The sequence below is a fragment of the Anneissia japonica genome, unplaced genomic scaffold, assembly GCF_011630105.1.
Source record: "Anneissia japonica isolate Jap-2015-1 unplaced genomic scaffold, ASM1163010v1 scaffold32248_len650992_cov182, whole genome shotgun sequence".
Lineage (NCBI taxonomy): Eukaryota > Metazoa > Echinodermata > Crinoidea > Comatulida > Comatulidae > Anneissia > Anneissia japonica.
Window position 1 is genome coordinate 1 of NW_022699059.1, and position 13,291 is coordinate 13,291.

General features: G+C 30.4%; 1 protein-coding gene across 1 annotated transcript in view; it reads left to right on the top strand.

Annotated features, from left to right (window-relative positions):
- Nucleotides 1-9,050: 9,050 nt before the first annotated feature.
- Nucleotides 9,051-13,291, top strand: part of LOC117102845 — a 14,289-nt gene continuing 10,048 nt past the window's right edge. The window contains exons 1-2 of the mRNA XM_033243276.1: nucleotides 9,051-9,072; nucleotides 10,493-10,570. The gene's annotated coding sequence lies outside the window, so the exon portion shown is untranslated. The remainder of the gene's footprint in view (nucleotides 9,073-10,492; nucleotides 10,571-13,291) is intronic.

Genomic DNA, 13,291 nt, shown 5'->3' on the forward strand with positions numbered 1-13,291 from the left:
ACATTGGAATACAAAATGTTTTATTCGTGTATATATATACCAAAAGTGCGTCCCGCAAAAATGAATTAAAAACCCTGTGCGCGGCCCGCCAAGCAACATTGGCTAGAAAACATCTTATTTTTTACGACCAGGCGCCGATTATGTAAAAAAGTAACATTAAACTTGAGGATTTTGGAACCTCAATGGAAACATCAAAGTTTGAGTGCGGCCCTCGGTGTTGAATCCAAAATTATATATATATGGGCTGTTTCACAATCAGAGAACATTTTTCAAAATCACACTATTTGACCCTGCTGCCTGTTTATTAAAAAAGCCTCAGGATTTCTTTCTATTCCTAAATATAACACACCCATAGCCCTTCGTAACCCAGTATAAAAATAGTTGTACTGGTTCTTTAATTTTTTTTTTTTTTTATAGACTACAATGTTCATTTTTTTTGACATTTCAGTGTTTCACTCTAAAATAACACATTTTAACTTTCTAAATTTAAATACTAAACCCATATAAAAGCTACCAACAATTGGCTTTTTTAAAACTACTTTAGTGCACCTAAGATACAAAAAAAAATTATTCAGTAAATTATTTTGGCAAAAAAATTATAAAAAAATTAAAATATTGTCAAAAAAAATCTCTTAAAATGTCCTCTCCTTTACATGACATTTTTAACATCATTAAAATATAATTCAAGGAGTTACCAAGAGCAAGCAGAATGGCTTAAAAGATTGCTGTATATCATCTAATTAAAAGCAATAAAAATTATGAACTTATAATTTGGTGTACTCAATTGGTACAGTGGTAAGCAGTGCCATGCATTGGCATAAAAAAAAATGTGTCCTCTCCTTTACAGCATTTTCTTAAGTGGTACCTCTTGTCCTAGTAAGTAAACATTTTCTTTATATATGTTTCCTGTAGTACAAAATAAACCACTGCTAAACATAAATAAAAAATGAAAGAAGTTTAATTTTTTTAATTTTCTGATGTCATTAATCTGATGTCCTCTCCTTTACATAAAAAAGGGCTAATAAAACAGTTAAATAAAAATATAAAAGAAGTTAGTACAGTACTGTTAAGGATTTCTTATTTTTTTAAATGAGCATCACTAGAATTTGTGAAAAAAGTTAAAAATAACAACATTTTACAGTGAAATTTTAAAATATTTACCTCGATTATGACCAGCATACTCAAATGCTCTATATTGACAAAATATTTTGAGAAGCTTTTATGTATCCATTTATATTTTTAAGGGTAACAAAAAAAACAATACTTTTTGATAAAACAGGCTTAAAATTATGTAAAATGTATGCAGCTGTTCATTTTCTTTGGTATAAGGATGCCAGAGAGATGAATAGGAGAGGACATAATTTTTTGACAACTCACAAAACAACTTACAAATATGAATAAAAAATGGGCTAAAAATAATTTTAAATATAGCATTTACCATTTTCACTGCTGATAGAATATCAAAAAAATGAAGGCAGTGTTTTGAGAATATTTCCCACACGATTAAAATAGTAACGGTACTGGATTTGGTCTACAGGAATTCGTGTTTCGTACAGGTCATTCCATTCATAGAAAAAACCTTTATATTGGAGAAAGTGTACTGTACCTATCGTTAACCATAGTAGCCTTGGTCAATACTAACTCCGGCTATATAAAATTGATTATAAGATTGAAAATATTAATCTTATTATTGTGATACTATGTACACGTTTTTATTTAAACGTCATTATATTTTCATTTAAATTTCGTGTATTGTTTAAGTATGAATTACTATGTCTATGTTAAATTAATCTTATCTATTAAAAATGTATATTAAAATAATAAAGTTATAGGCATAGCCGAGGACTAGCCTAGGCTAGGACTAAACAAGTGACTATGTGAGTGTAAAAAATTATGAAAAATATGAATAAAACGAAAAAATTGTGAAAGAATAAAGGAAGAAGGAAGAATAGGAAAGAGATATTTGGAGCGGCTGAAATATTTTCCAAAAATAGTAGTCAATATGCTATTATTGCATTACGTTTTTGTAAACAATTTTGGGCACTAATCAGCAGAGGTCTCGGTGCCACAGCCTACACTTTTCATAATTCGAAATCGAATCGGACCTTAAGTGATTTCCAAAATCTCTTTTATATGAAATAAAGAATAATTAATGTTTAGAAAACAAAACTAAAACAAATGTCTNNNNTTACCTGGAAGTACTGTACGTATAAATGTACAATATCATCGTATGAACATAATCATGTCTAGTGCATCGCTGTATGTGTATGTGGTTCTGTTGTTTGTTCTGCTATGATGATGAACGTTCTTTTCTGTCCGTATGAAAAATTAGCCCGTGTAGATAACGTGTGTAATTTTGTTCTGTATTTTTACGCATTGTTCTGTATGTATGCATCAAAAATAGGCCTACGTCAATTTCTAATGTATAAAAATAATTTCGTTTTTTAATCACTTATTTAATAATTCATTATCTAAATTACTTGATAAATTAATTATTAATATTTAAATATTAGATTCTATTTATGTGTACATAGTAGATGGTATATAATAGTAAGAAATAAGACAGTGTCTAAATGGGAAAGTGGCTATTTTTAATTGATTCCTGGTTCTTCCCTGAATGCAAAAATGTCAAATATATTGTCCTCTCCTGTACACTTTCTCACTATATAAACATATTGTAAAATGTACATTAAAAGAAAATATCAAGTCTTATGTTCTAAATTGATAGGGTCCAAATTTTTTCCTGTTATTAATATTGAATGTTTTGAATGGCTGTTAATTTTGTTATTATAAAATGGACTTAAGCATTTAACACTACTTGTGAAGTTTGAAAATGATATTCAATACTACTGTATTTGATTGTTAATGTTATAATGCTCTATTGTTTTTGTCCAAAGATTTACTATTGTCATCTTATCATTTAAAGAGGGATATTTTCATAATTTGCTGCAAGCATTTACAGCGAATACAGTATTTGACTACCCAGTGTCAAAAATAATGTCCTCTCCTTTACAATGAAACTGTCGTCTTTCAAGTTGGCCATTTTGTAAAATTTACAATGGTTGCAATATTGTCACCCAAAACCAGAGTGTTCTTTCATAAGATTATATATTTTAAAATATAATTGATTATCTTATGTAATATTAACATAGTTGTACATAGAATGGGAGACAGAATGATAAAACAGTAGAAGTGGATATTCAGATTAATTAGGTTGAATGTCATATACATACATGAAATTATTCAAATTTTGAAGTAAGACATTGAAATATATAATGAATTTTATCAGTTCTATAGATAAAATTGAAAGTTATAATTCAGGAATATGGAGTAAATGGCAGAAGAAACATATGTCCTAAAAAATGTCCTCTCCTATACAGAGTGTGTAAAGGAAAGGACATTATATGACATGCATTCATTTCAAAATGCAAAACGGTATCATCAGCAAAAAGAACAAAATTTAATAATGATGAACAGTTAGGAAGATCATTAACATAAATCAAAAATAATAAAGGACCAAGTACAGATCCCTGTGGGACACCACATTTAATTTTAGAAAAAGAAGAGTTATAAGAGTCTATTCCATATTAGTGTCTTCACACCATTAATTTGAATATTTGATTTATGTTTATATAATTTCATTCATGCTAAAACTAGCTTTAATATAAATTATGTTTAATATCTGCATCTATCTCTCTCCCTCTGCACTTGCTCTCATACCATACAAAGCAGTTATTTACTTATTTTTTTATTTTCATAACTCTCGATTGATTACCAATTTGTTATTCCTTAACAGTTTTCTATTATTTTTTTAAATTTCCATTTCTTTCATGTACCTTTCTTAATTGGCAATCATTCTGAAATCCAACGTGGCAGTTGTCGGACTTCTTCCTAAATGGTGTTACTTCACTGCCATAGGCAGGTCTCACTATGATTATGAGATGTTTGATGATTGCATGATGTCCCTAATTATACATATACACAATCTTGATTCACAGTGCTGGTAGTTTACATATGTAAATATGAAAACAAAAATTTGCCACCATCTTGATATCCAATATGGCAGCCATCTTGAAATTCAATATGGCGGCCTTCTGACATAATTTCTGATATCTGCATGATACTCCCGGATATCAAAAACACGAGTAGAGATATTTGACAGTGCTACATGTTATGACGATATTTACAACATTATCAATAATTAATTTGGCGGCCATCTTGAAATAGTATAGCAGCAATCTTGAAATTCAATGGTGGCATTCTGACATAATTTCTGATGGCTGCATGATAGTCCTTGATATCGAAAACATGGGTAACGGTCTTTGATTGACAGTGCTAGGTGCTGTAGATAAGATATTGACAAAAATAGCAATAATTTGGTGGCCATCTTGAAATCCAATATGGCGGCGCCATCTGACATAATTTCTGTTGATTGCATGACACTCCCTGATATTGAAAACATGGGTAATGATCTTCAGTTGGAGTAATATGTGCTGTAAATATGAATACATAGGCTAAAATTAATTATTTTGGCGGCCATATTAAATTTCAAGATGGTGGCCATTTTGAAGTTTAATATGGTGGTCTTCTGACATAATTTCTGATGGCTGCATGGTAGTCCTTGATATTGAAAACATGGGCAACGGTCTTTGATTGACAGTGCTAGGTACTGTAGATATGAATATTGACAAAAATGCCATTATTCTGGCGGCCATCTTGAAATCTAATATGGCGGCGCCATCTGACATAATTTCTGATGATTGCATGACACTCCCTGATATTGAAAACATATGTAGTGATCTTCATTTGGCAATGACATGTGCTGTAGATATTAATATATTGGCTAAAATCAAATATTTTGGTGGCCATATTGGATTTCAAAATGTTGGCCATTAGGAGGCGTTATTTTTTGGGGTCTATTTTTTTTAATGATCTTTAGGTGTCATAGTATCACTGTGGGAAGTTTCATGCTTTCTTCCAGAAGTGCATGATTCTACTTCAAATTCAACCTTAGCTGCTCTACTATAGGAACAATTTCATGGTTTATATTTTTTATACGATGCATTTTAATTCACATTTGCAGTCTGACTACCAACTTCCTTTAATTGGTGCAAATTATTTATTAATAATAATAATACAAAATACTTTCATCATCACTGTATTATGGGAATAATAGAAACATTTTTTTATTCATATGTATTTTCGATTGAACTATCCTGGCCATTGTGTCAAAATTTTAATGAGACCAAGAATTTTAATTACTTTATTTGAAAAAACACATTTTTTTTTCATCTAACGTTAAATAGAGAAACAAGTATTATTTTTCTACACTTCAATATTGTAGCAATACAAAATAATGACATTGTGTCAACATTTTAATGAGACCAAGAATTTGAATTACTTATTTTATTTTCATTTTATTTTAATACCCAAACCAATAGCAAATGAAATTTGCCACTTATAGCAGGGTAAACAATATACTCAACAGGAAGAATAATTCAGAGGCCAACATTAAAACTAGATAAAAATGTTTACAAAATAGTGAAAGATAAAAGTAATATTATAAATACTTACATCATATGGTGAAGCAAAATTGAATTGGTTGATGTTTCCTCTGCAGGCTGCTGTTCCACTCCCAGGGTCCTAGATTCAATTCCTGCCACAGTAACAGGATTTTTCTCACAAATAAAACACTTCCCTTCCTAAGCCGCCTTTATATATTATTTTTGGAAATATTAAACTGATTGACATTGGAGTTTTTCCTAAACACATGTGCCAAAGACAAGTCAAACCAGTCACTCGTTGCAAAAATCAACTTTTAGTTATTAATACAGGGTTAAACAGTAAAATTAGGGCTAATAAATTTTTATTTTTTTTTATTTTATTCGGTTTTACACTGGCAACAGTACAAAAATAAATATAAATATAAATTCCAGTGAGAGAGCGTATCAACAGGTGCGAGCACCTCTAACACGACACGCTCTCCAAATGCACAAAACCCAACGGCAAATACATAAAAATATAATTCGAAAAGAAAAAAGAAAATAATTACACAGTTCTACATACATAATAATATAAGTCGAAAAAGAAAAAATAAAAAAGTTACACAGTTTTACATAAATGACCCAAGTAACCCAAGTGCAAGTGCTGACAGGGTCAAACTCGTTGACAAACAGAAGCTCATAAAATATGCGTAAGGCTCGCTTAAAACCAGATATTGTCCAGTTTGAACGTATGGGGTGAGGGAGTTGGTTCCGCAAAGGAAAAATACGATTGAAGTAGAATCTTCTGTAAGTTTCGGTTTTGCAACGTTTGTCAACGAGTTTGAGATGGTCAGAATGACGAAGAGAACGTGAAGAGGCGAGAGATTCATTAAAAACGAAAACATTTTTAAAATCCAAGTCATAATAGCCAAAGAAACATTTAAAAAAAAACTAAAGATCAATTAAGTCCCTTCGAAAGGAAAGAGGAAGTAAATTAAGATAAATAAGGCGTTCTCTATAGTTGTAAGAATGGTACAAGAATCACTAAATCCGACATTTCATTATGAAGTTACAGGAGTTTAATCATACAGCTGTTTCGAAAACAATATTTGAGAAATCAACCTTCAAAGTTTGGGCAATTCCTAGGTAGAAACCATCACCAAATCGTTAAAAAGTGTGGTTTTAGAATTGAAAATGGGAAAAATAACAGCATAGCATGATGTATAGGTATATAAAGTTTAACTTAGTGTAATAAAATATGTTTCCAAAATGTTGACATTCGAGCATGTTTCCATTATCTCCAAAATAAGATTTGCAACGATCAACTGGTTTGGCTCGTCTTTGCCACATATTATCTCTTGATTGTTAGAAGAGTTTATCTTGGATACGAAGCCAAGTAAATTAGATTATATAAAACTATTATTTTTCTATGATTCAATACTGTAGCAATACAAAATAATTTAATTGTCACTGCATTGTGGAAATAAAGATAATATTAAACTGATAGAAATTGGGGTTTTTCCTAAACATATTATCTCTTGATTGTTAGAAGAGTTTATCTTGGATAAGAAGCCAAATAAATCAGATTATATAAAACTATTATTTTTCTATGATTCAATACTGTAGCAATACAGAATAATTTCATAGTCACTGCATTGTGGAAATAAAGATAATACTAAACAGATAGAAATTGGGGTTTTTCCTAATACATATTATCTTTTGATTGTTAGAAGAGTTTATCTTGGATATGAAGCCAAATAAAATCAGATTATATAAAACTATTATTTTTCTATTATTCAATACTGTAGCAATACAAAATAATTTCATTGTCACTGCATTGTGGAAATAATACAGAAATACAAAATAATTTTTTAACCTTTTAAAGGAAAATCTAGATTAATTAACTCCTGAACAACTTGATGTTGAATTATCTGGTAAAATTACTTATGTTTTTATTTTAAGTCTTGGTTAATACATTTTCAACATCTTGCTACACTATATTAAACCGATTGACATGTATTAACTGGTAGTAGTATTTTTTTTTTTTTTTTTACCAAAACTTGTTATTTCTCCAATTTTTGAAGAATTTAGCCTATAAAGCCAAATAAAAAACTATTACTTTTTTTCTGATTCTGCATTGTAATAATACAAATATTTTTATCATCACTGCATTGTGAGAATTTTAAAAAAGCTTTTTGGATTCATATTTAATTATTTGATTGGCCTTGATGGCCATTCTGTTAACATTTTAATGAGACCAGCAAATTATGAATTGTCATTTGTTGAAGCAAAAATGCTGTCTGCTTAAAATAGAAATATACAAATTATCAATAGACTCATCCTCTAAAATACATAAAGGATATTCTAAAACAAGTCTTAAATATATTTTTGTTAAGGAAACCATGCTGGATTAGATTATATTAAGTTTATTTTATTTTTTTAATTTACCTTGCTTTATATATTTTGAACATTTTACTGTATTTTTACCTGAATGGCCTTCAATTGGTTGATGTTTTAATATATTTGTCTAGTAGGAGTTTCATTTGGAAACAAGGAATAGAATATCCAACATATATCCAATTATAAAGCTACCGCAAAACCTCAAATTGAAGTCCAATGGGCTTAATCTTGAGAAGAATCTCAAATTGAAGCCATCTTCTTTAGTTTGCAAAAGTAGCCTCGAGAAGAAGCCCATCTTGAAAAGGCCATGGGTTTCTTCAAGGTAGCATGACATAAACTGTACATACACTGTACATGAATTTCAAAAAAACAAAATAAATTTAAAACATGCTTGGTTTGGTTTAGGTGATTTTAAGCTGGTAAATAAACTCCATAATACAGACTGATGTTTCAGTGGCCCTATTTACTGTACTGTTGCTTTATAAGCCATTCAGCATACTTTTTTATATCAAGACATCTCCAAATTCTTCTCCTCCTTCTCATTCAAATTCTCCTTCTCCTCATTCTCCTTCTTCTAATCTAAATTCCCAATTGAAGGCTTTGGCCCAGTAGCTCGGCAGGAAAGTGCTGTACCAGTACATTTATAGGATTTGTATTAATGTAGTCCCATATCCTATCCATTACTGACATTACTGAAGAATTATTAGTAATCCACTGTAACTCAATTTGTTAGGTCTTAATACAAAAATACTTCAGTACAATAACGACAAAATAACTGCCTCTAGTAGAAGGCACTATAAGACCAAGGCAACCTAGAGTTGTGAGGATCAAAAAGATCAAGATTTTAATCAGACAAGACAACCTTATGTGTATGAGGTGACTGCAGATCAACATGTAATTCAGTATCTTTTACCTTTTAAATTTTGATTTTTATATTGATTTTTATATGTTTCTGTATTTTTTACTTGTTGTACGACAAATATGTGCTTTCAATTTTACTTCATTGTTTTAGGTAATTGAATCATGTTTTAATTGCATCAACATGTAATTCAGTGTCTGCTTCTGTCATGTGTGATTTTGAAAATGAATTGAATTAAAGTGAACAAAATCATTGTTTAAGGAATTGCTTTTAATGAATAAATTTCAGAAAGAGCTTCAAGTCTTCCCACTCGTCGTTCATGGGGCCCGGGTAAGTACTAAACCTTTACATACTCCAAACAAATTTTCAAAGCTAGTAAGAAGTTAGTAGAAATAGCATTGTCTGCTAGTATTGAGACAGGCTTTAGGGGATATAGATAACTTGTCCACAAAACAAATACAAATTAGATTTTTAGTGAAGAACTGATAGACCCAAGAATGTAAATGCCTTGTCATTTTTCTGAAGCATATATATACTAAACATTAAAACAATGCACATTTAAAAGAAATTGTATTTCTCCCAAGATATCAAAATGGATTAAAATAATTTATTGGGTAAAATATTATACAAATAATGAATGCAATGGAAAGAATATTTTTATAAGCTGAAAGATTGACTATTCCATTCAACGAGGCAGAGCCAAGTTGAATGGAACAGTCAATCTGTAAAGGAAGGAAAATATTCTTTCCATTGATTGTACGAATACAAAACATTCATTATTTGTTTCATAATGCACCTCAACAAATCCTTGTCATTTGTTTTGATATCCAGTTCTTTATCTGTCCTAGGATGTCCTAACCAAGCTTGCATACGATTTCAAATGACGTTTGTTTTTTAGTATTTGCTGAATCGCAACTGTCCGTCTGTCATCAGAACATAGCCTACCATCTTCGAAGTGTCCCAGACTGTAAAAGGCCTGTCGCCTGCTCGGGTAATATGTTCTCCATACAAACCAAGCCCAGAGATGCCTAGACCCTAGGCTAGAAATCTGTCAATGCATTTCGAAAAATAAGGGCCAACTACAGCGCAGATTTTACCGCAAAAATAGATATTCCAATTGCTAGTGCAAATTTGAGCTTGTTTTTGAGGTAATAATAAGGATATTACCTAAATATTTATAATGTGCCAACTTCAAATTGAATAATCAAAGGTGCAAGTGTTATTACCCTGGTCACTGGATAACATACAATGGCAAACCAGCACAAAGTGCAACCTTCTCTACTCCCTGGGAAGTATCCCTGTTCGTTTGCTACTTCTTTAGTGCACAAAACTAGTACATTCAATGCCATAACATCCTAGCAGGTACCCCAGGTTAATTGTAAATTAATAACTTATTTAAATACTGTGTACACCGACACACAAATAGTTTTAAACATATACTGGAAAATGATATTTTCATATTTCATTCTACTATTACTAAACCAGGGCTGCAAGCCCTAGGATTTTTCAAATAAAAAACTTTTCAACTTAATACTAGTATTCAGGGTAAGTTTTTTTCTGGTTAACTTTATATTAGGGCGCAATATTGAAAACAGAGATTTTGTATTCTTTTATAATAGAAATTTCTAACTTTATTAAGTGTTATTAAAAGCTTTGCTAATATTAATAAACCTTTTTCAATAAAGAAGTCTTGGAAAGCACGTAATTAATGTAAGAAATCACATTTTTTTTTTCATCTAATGTTAAATAGTGAAACAAGAATTGGATCAACCAAGACAAATTTCTGATAAGAAACTGTCTGCAAAACTGTATGAGAGAAAATCTTCTGGTGAGTTTTAAGAAATCATTAATTTAGACTTAAATAAAATCTATAAACACTATTATGTGAGAAAGCAGGATAAAATGTGAGGAACATGAAGAATGTAGAACTGTATAATAGAAAATTTTCTGGTGAGTTTTAAGAAATCATTAATTTTAAAAATCTATAAACACTATTATGTGAAAAGCAGGATGAAATGTGAGGAACATGAAATAAAAATCAGGGAACACACTAGGATTTGCCCAGTGCAAATTGTAAAGGGGAATGCAATCAAAGCGAGCATCATTTGAATGGGGGGGGGTGGGGTGCGGGTGCTGTCTTAGACTTGGGTGGGTTCCAGGGTTGAAGTTCCAGTTAGCTTTAGTAGGCCGCTAAGTTGGTTTCTAGTTTACAATGATAAAGTTACTTTGTAATATATATTTTAATTGTAATATTCACACTTTTCAATTATGTGGCTCACAAATGTTTTATATAACATTCACTGTCTGCCAAAAAAAAATGGAGAAGCATTTAAAATTTATGAAAAATAGTGAATATAGTTTCGCATTAAAAAGAAACAGTTAAAAAAAGTTTACTTCAAAAAATCCCTGAATCAATTACCAACCAATTTAAGGGTCTATTCAAAAGAACGTTTAATTTAACTCACCATTTGATTTTTAATTGGAAATTACTAACTTCTTTATATACTGTATACAAATTAAACAATACAAAAATCATGTTCACCATGGTATAAGCTGATCAGATCACAAAAGAGCATAGTTAGAGATATACCTAAAACTTCACAGGGGTCCTCAATGGTACATGATTTATTGGTGTTGTGTAGGTGTGTTAAAATTGTAAAGTGAAAATATATGCCTCTGCTCCAGGTGTTAGCCAATCTTATTTTGATTGGTCAATTTGAGGATTCATTGTAATTACTTATTTTAAACATAATAACCTGCTGCTATATGATTTAGAAACAGTATGTTATGCTGAAACTTAATATACTCTACTTTTGATAATTCAAAATAATTTATTTGAAAAAACACATTTTTTTTTTCATCTAACGTTAAATAGAGAAACAAGTATTATTTTTCTACACTTCAATATTGTAGCAATACAAAATAATGACATTGTGTCAACATTTTAATGAGACCAAGAATTTGAATTACTTATTTTATTTTCATTTTATTTTAATACCCAAACCAATAGCAAATGAAATTTGCCACTTATAGCAGGGTAAACAATATACTCAACAGAAAGAATAATTCAGAGGCCAACATTAAAACTAGATAAAAATGTTTACAAAATAGTGAAAGATAAAAATAATATTATAAATACTTACATCATATGGTGAAGCAAAATTGAATTGGTTGATGTTTCCTCTGCAGGCTGCTGTTCCACTCCCAGGGTCCTAGATTCAATTCCTGCCACAGTAACAGGATTTTTCTCACAAATAAAACACTTCCCTTCCTAAGCTGCCTTTATATATGTTATTTTTGGAAATATTAAACTGATTGACATTGAGGTCTTTCCTAAACACATGTGCCAAAGACAAGTCAAACCAGTCACTCGTTGCAAAAATCAACTTTTAGTTATTAATACAGGGTTAAAGAGTAAAATTAGGGCTAATAAATTTTTTTTATTTTTTTAAATTTTATTCGGCTTTAACAGTACAAAAATATATATATAAATATAAATAGAAATTCCAGTGAGAGAGCGTATCAACAGGTGCGAGTACCTCTAACACGACACGCTCTCCAAATGCACAAAACCCAACGGCAAATACATAAAAATATAATTCGAAAAGAAAAAAGAAAATAATTACACAGTTCTACATACATAATAATATAAGTCGAAAAGAAAAAATTAAAAAGTTACACAGTTTTACATAAATGACAGAAACATTTAGTAACCCAAGTGCAAGTGCTGACAGGGTCAAACTCGTTGACAAACAGAAGCTCATAAAATATGCGTAAGGCTCGCTTAAAACCAGATATTGTCCAGTTTGAACGTATGGGATGAGGGAGTTGGTTCCACATAGGAACAATACGATTGAAGTAGAATCTTCTGTAAGTTTCGGTTTTGCAACGTTTGTCAACGAGTTTGAGATGGTCAGAATGGCGAAGAGAACGTGAAGAGGGAGAGATTCATTAAAAACGAAAAAATTTAAAATCCAAGTCATAATAGCCAAAGAAACATTTAAAAAAAAACAAAAGATCAATTAGGTCCCTTCGAAATGAAAGAGGAAGTAAATTAAGATAAATAAGGCGTTCTCTATAGTTGTAAGAATGGTACAAGAATCACTAAATCCGACATTTCATTATGAAGTTACAGGAGTTTAAACATACAGCTGTTTCGAAAACAATATTTGAGAAATCATCCTTCGATTTTGGGATTTTTCCTAGGTAGAAACCATCACCAAATCGTTAAAAAGTGTGGTTTTAGAATTGAAAATGGGAAAAATAACAGCATAGCATGATGTATAGGTATATAAAGTTTAACTTAGTGTAATAAAATATATTTCCAAAATGTTGACATTCGAGCATGTTTCCATTATCTCCAAAATAAGATTTGCAACGATCAACTGGTTTGGCTCGTCTTTGCCACATATTATCTCTTGATTGTTAGAAAAGTTTATCTTGGATACGAAGCCAAGTAAATTAGATTATATAACTATTATTTTTCTATGATTCAATACTGTAGCAATACAAAATAATTTCATTGTCACTGCATTGTGGAAATAAAGAT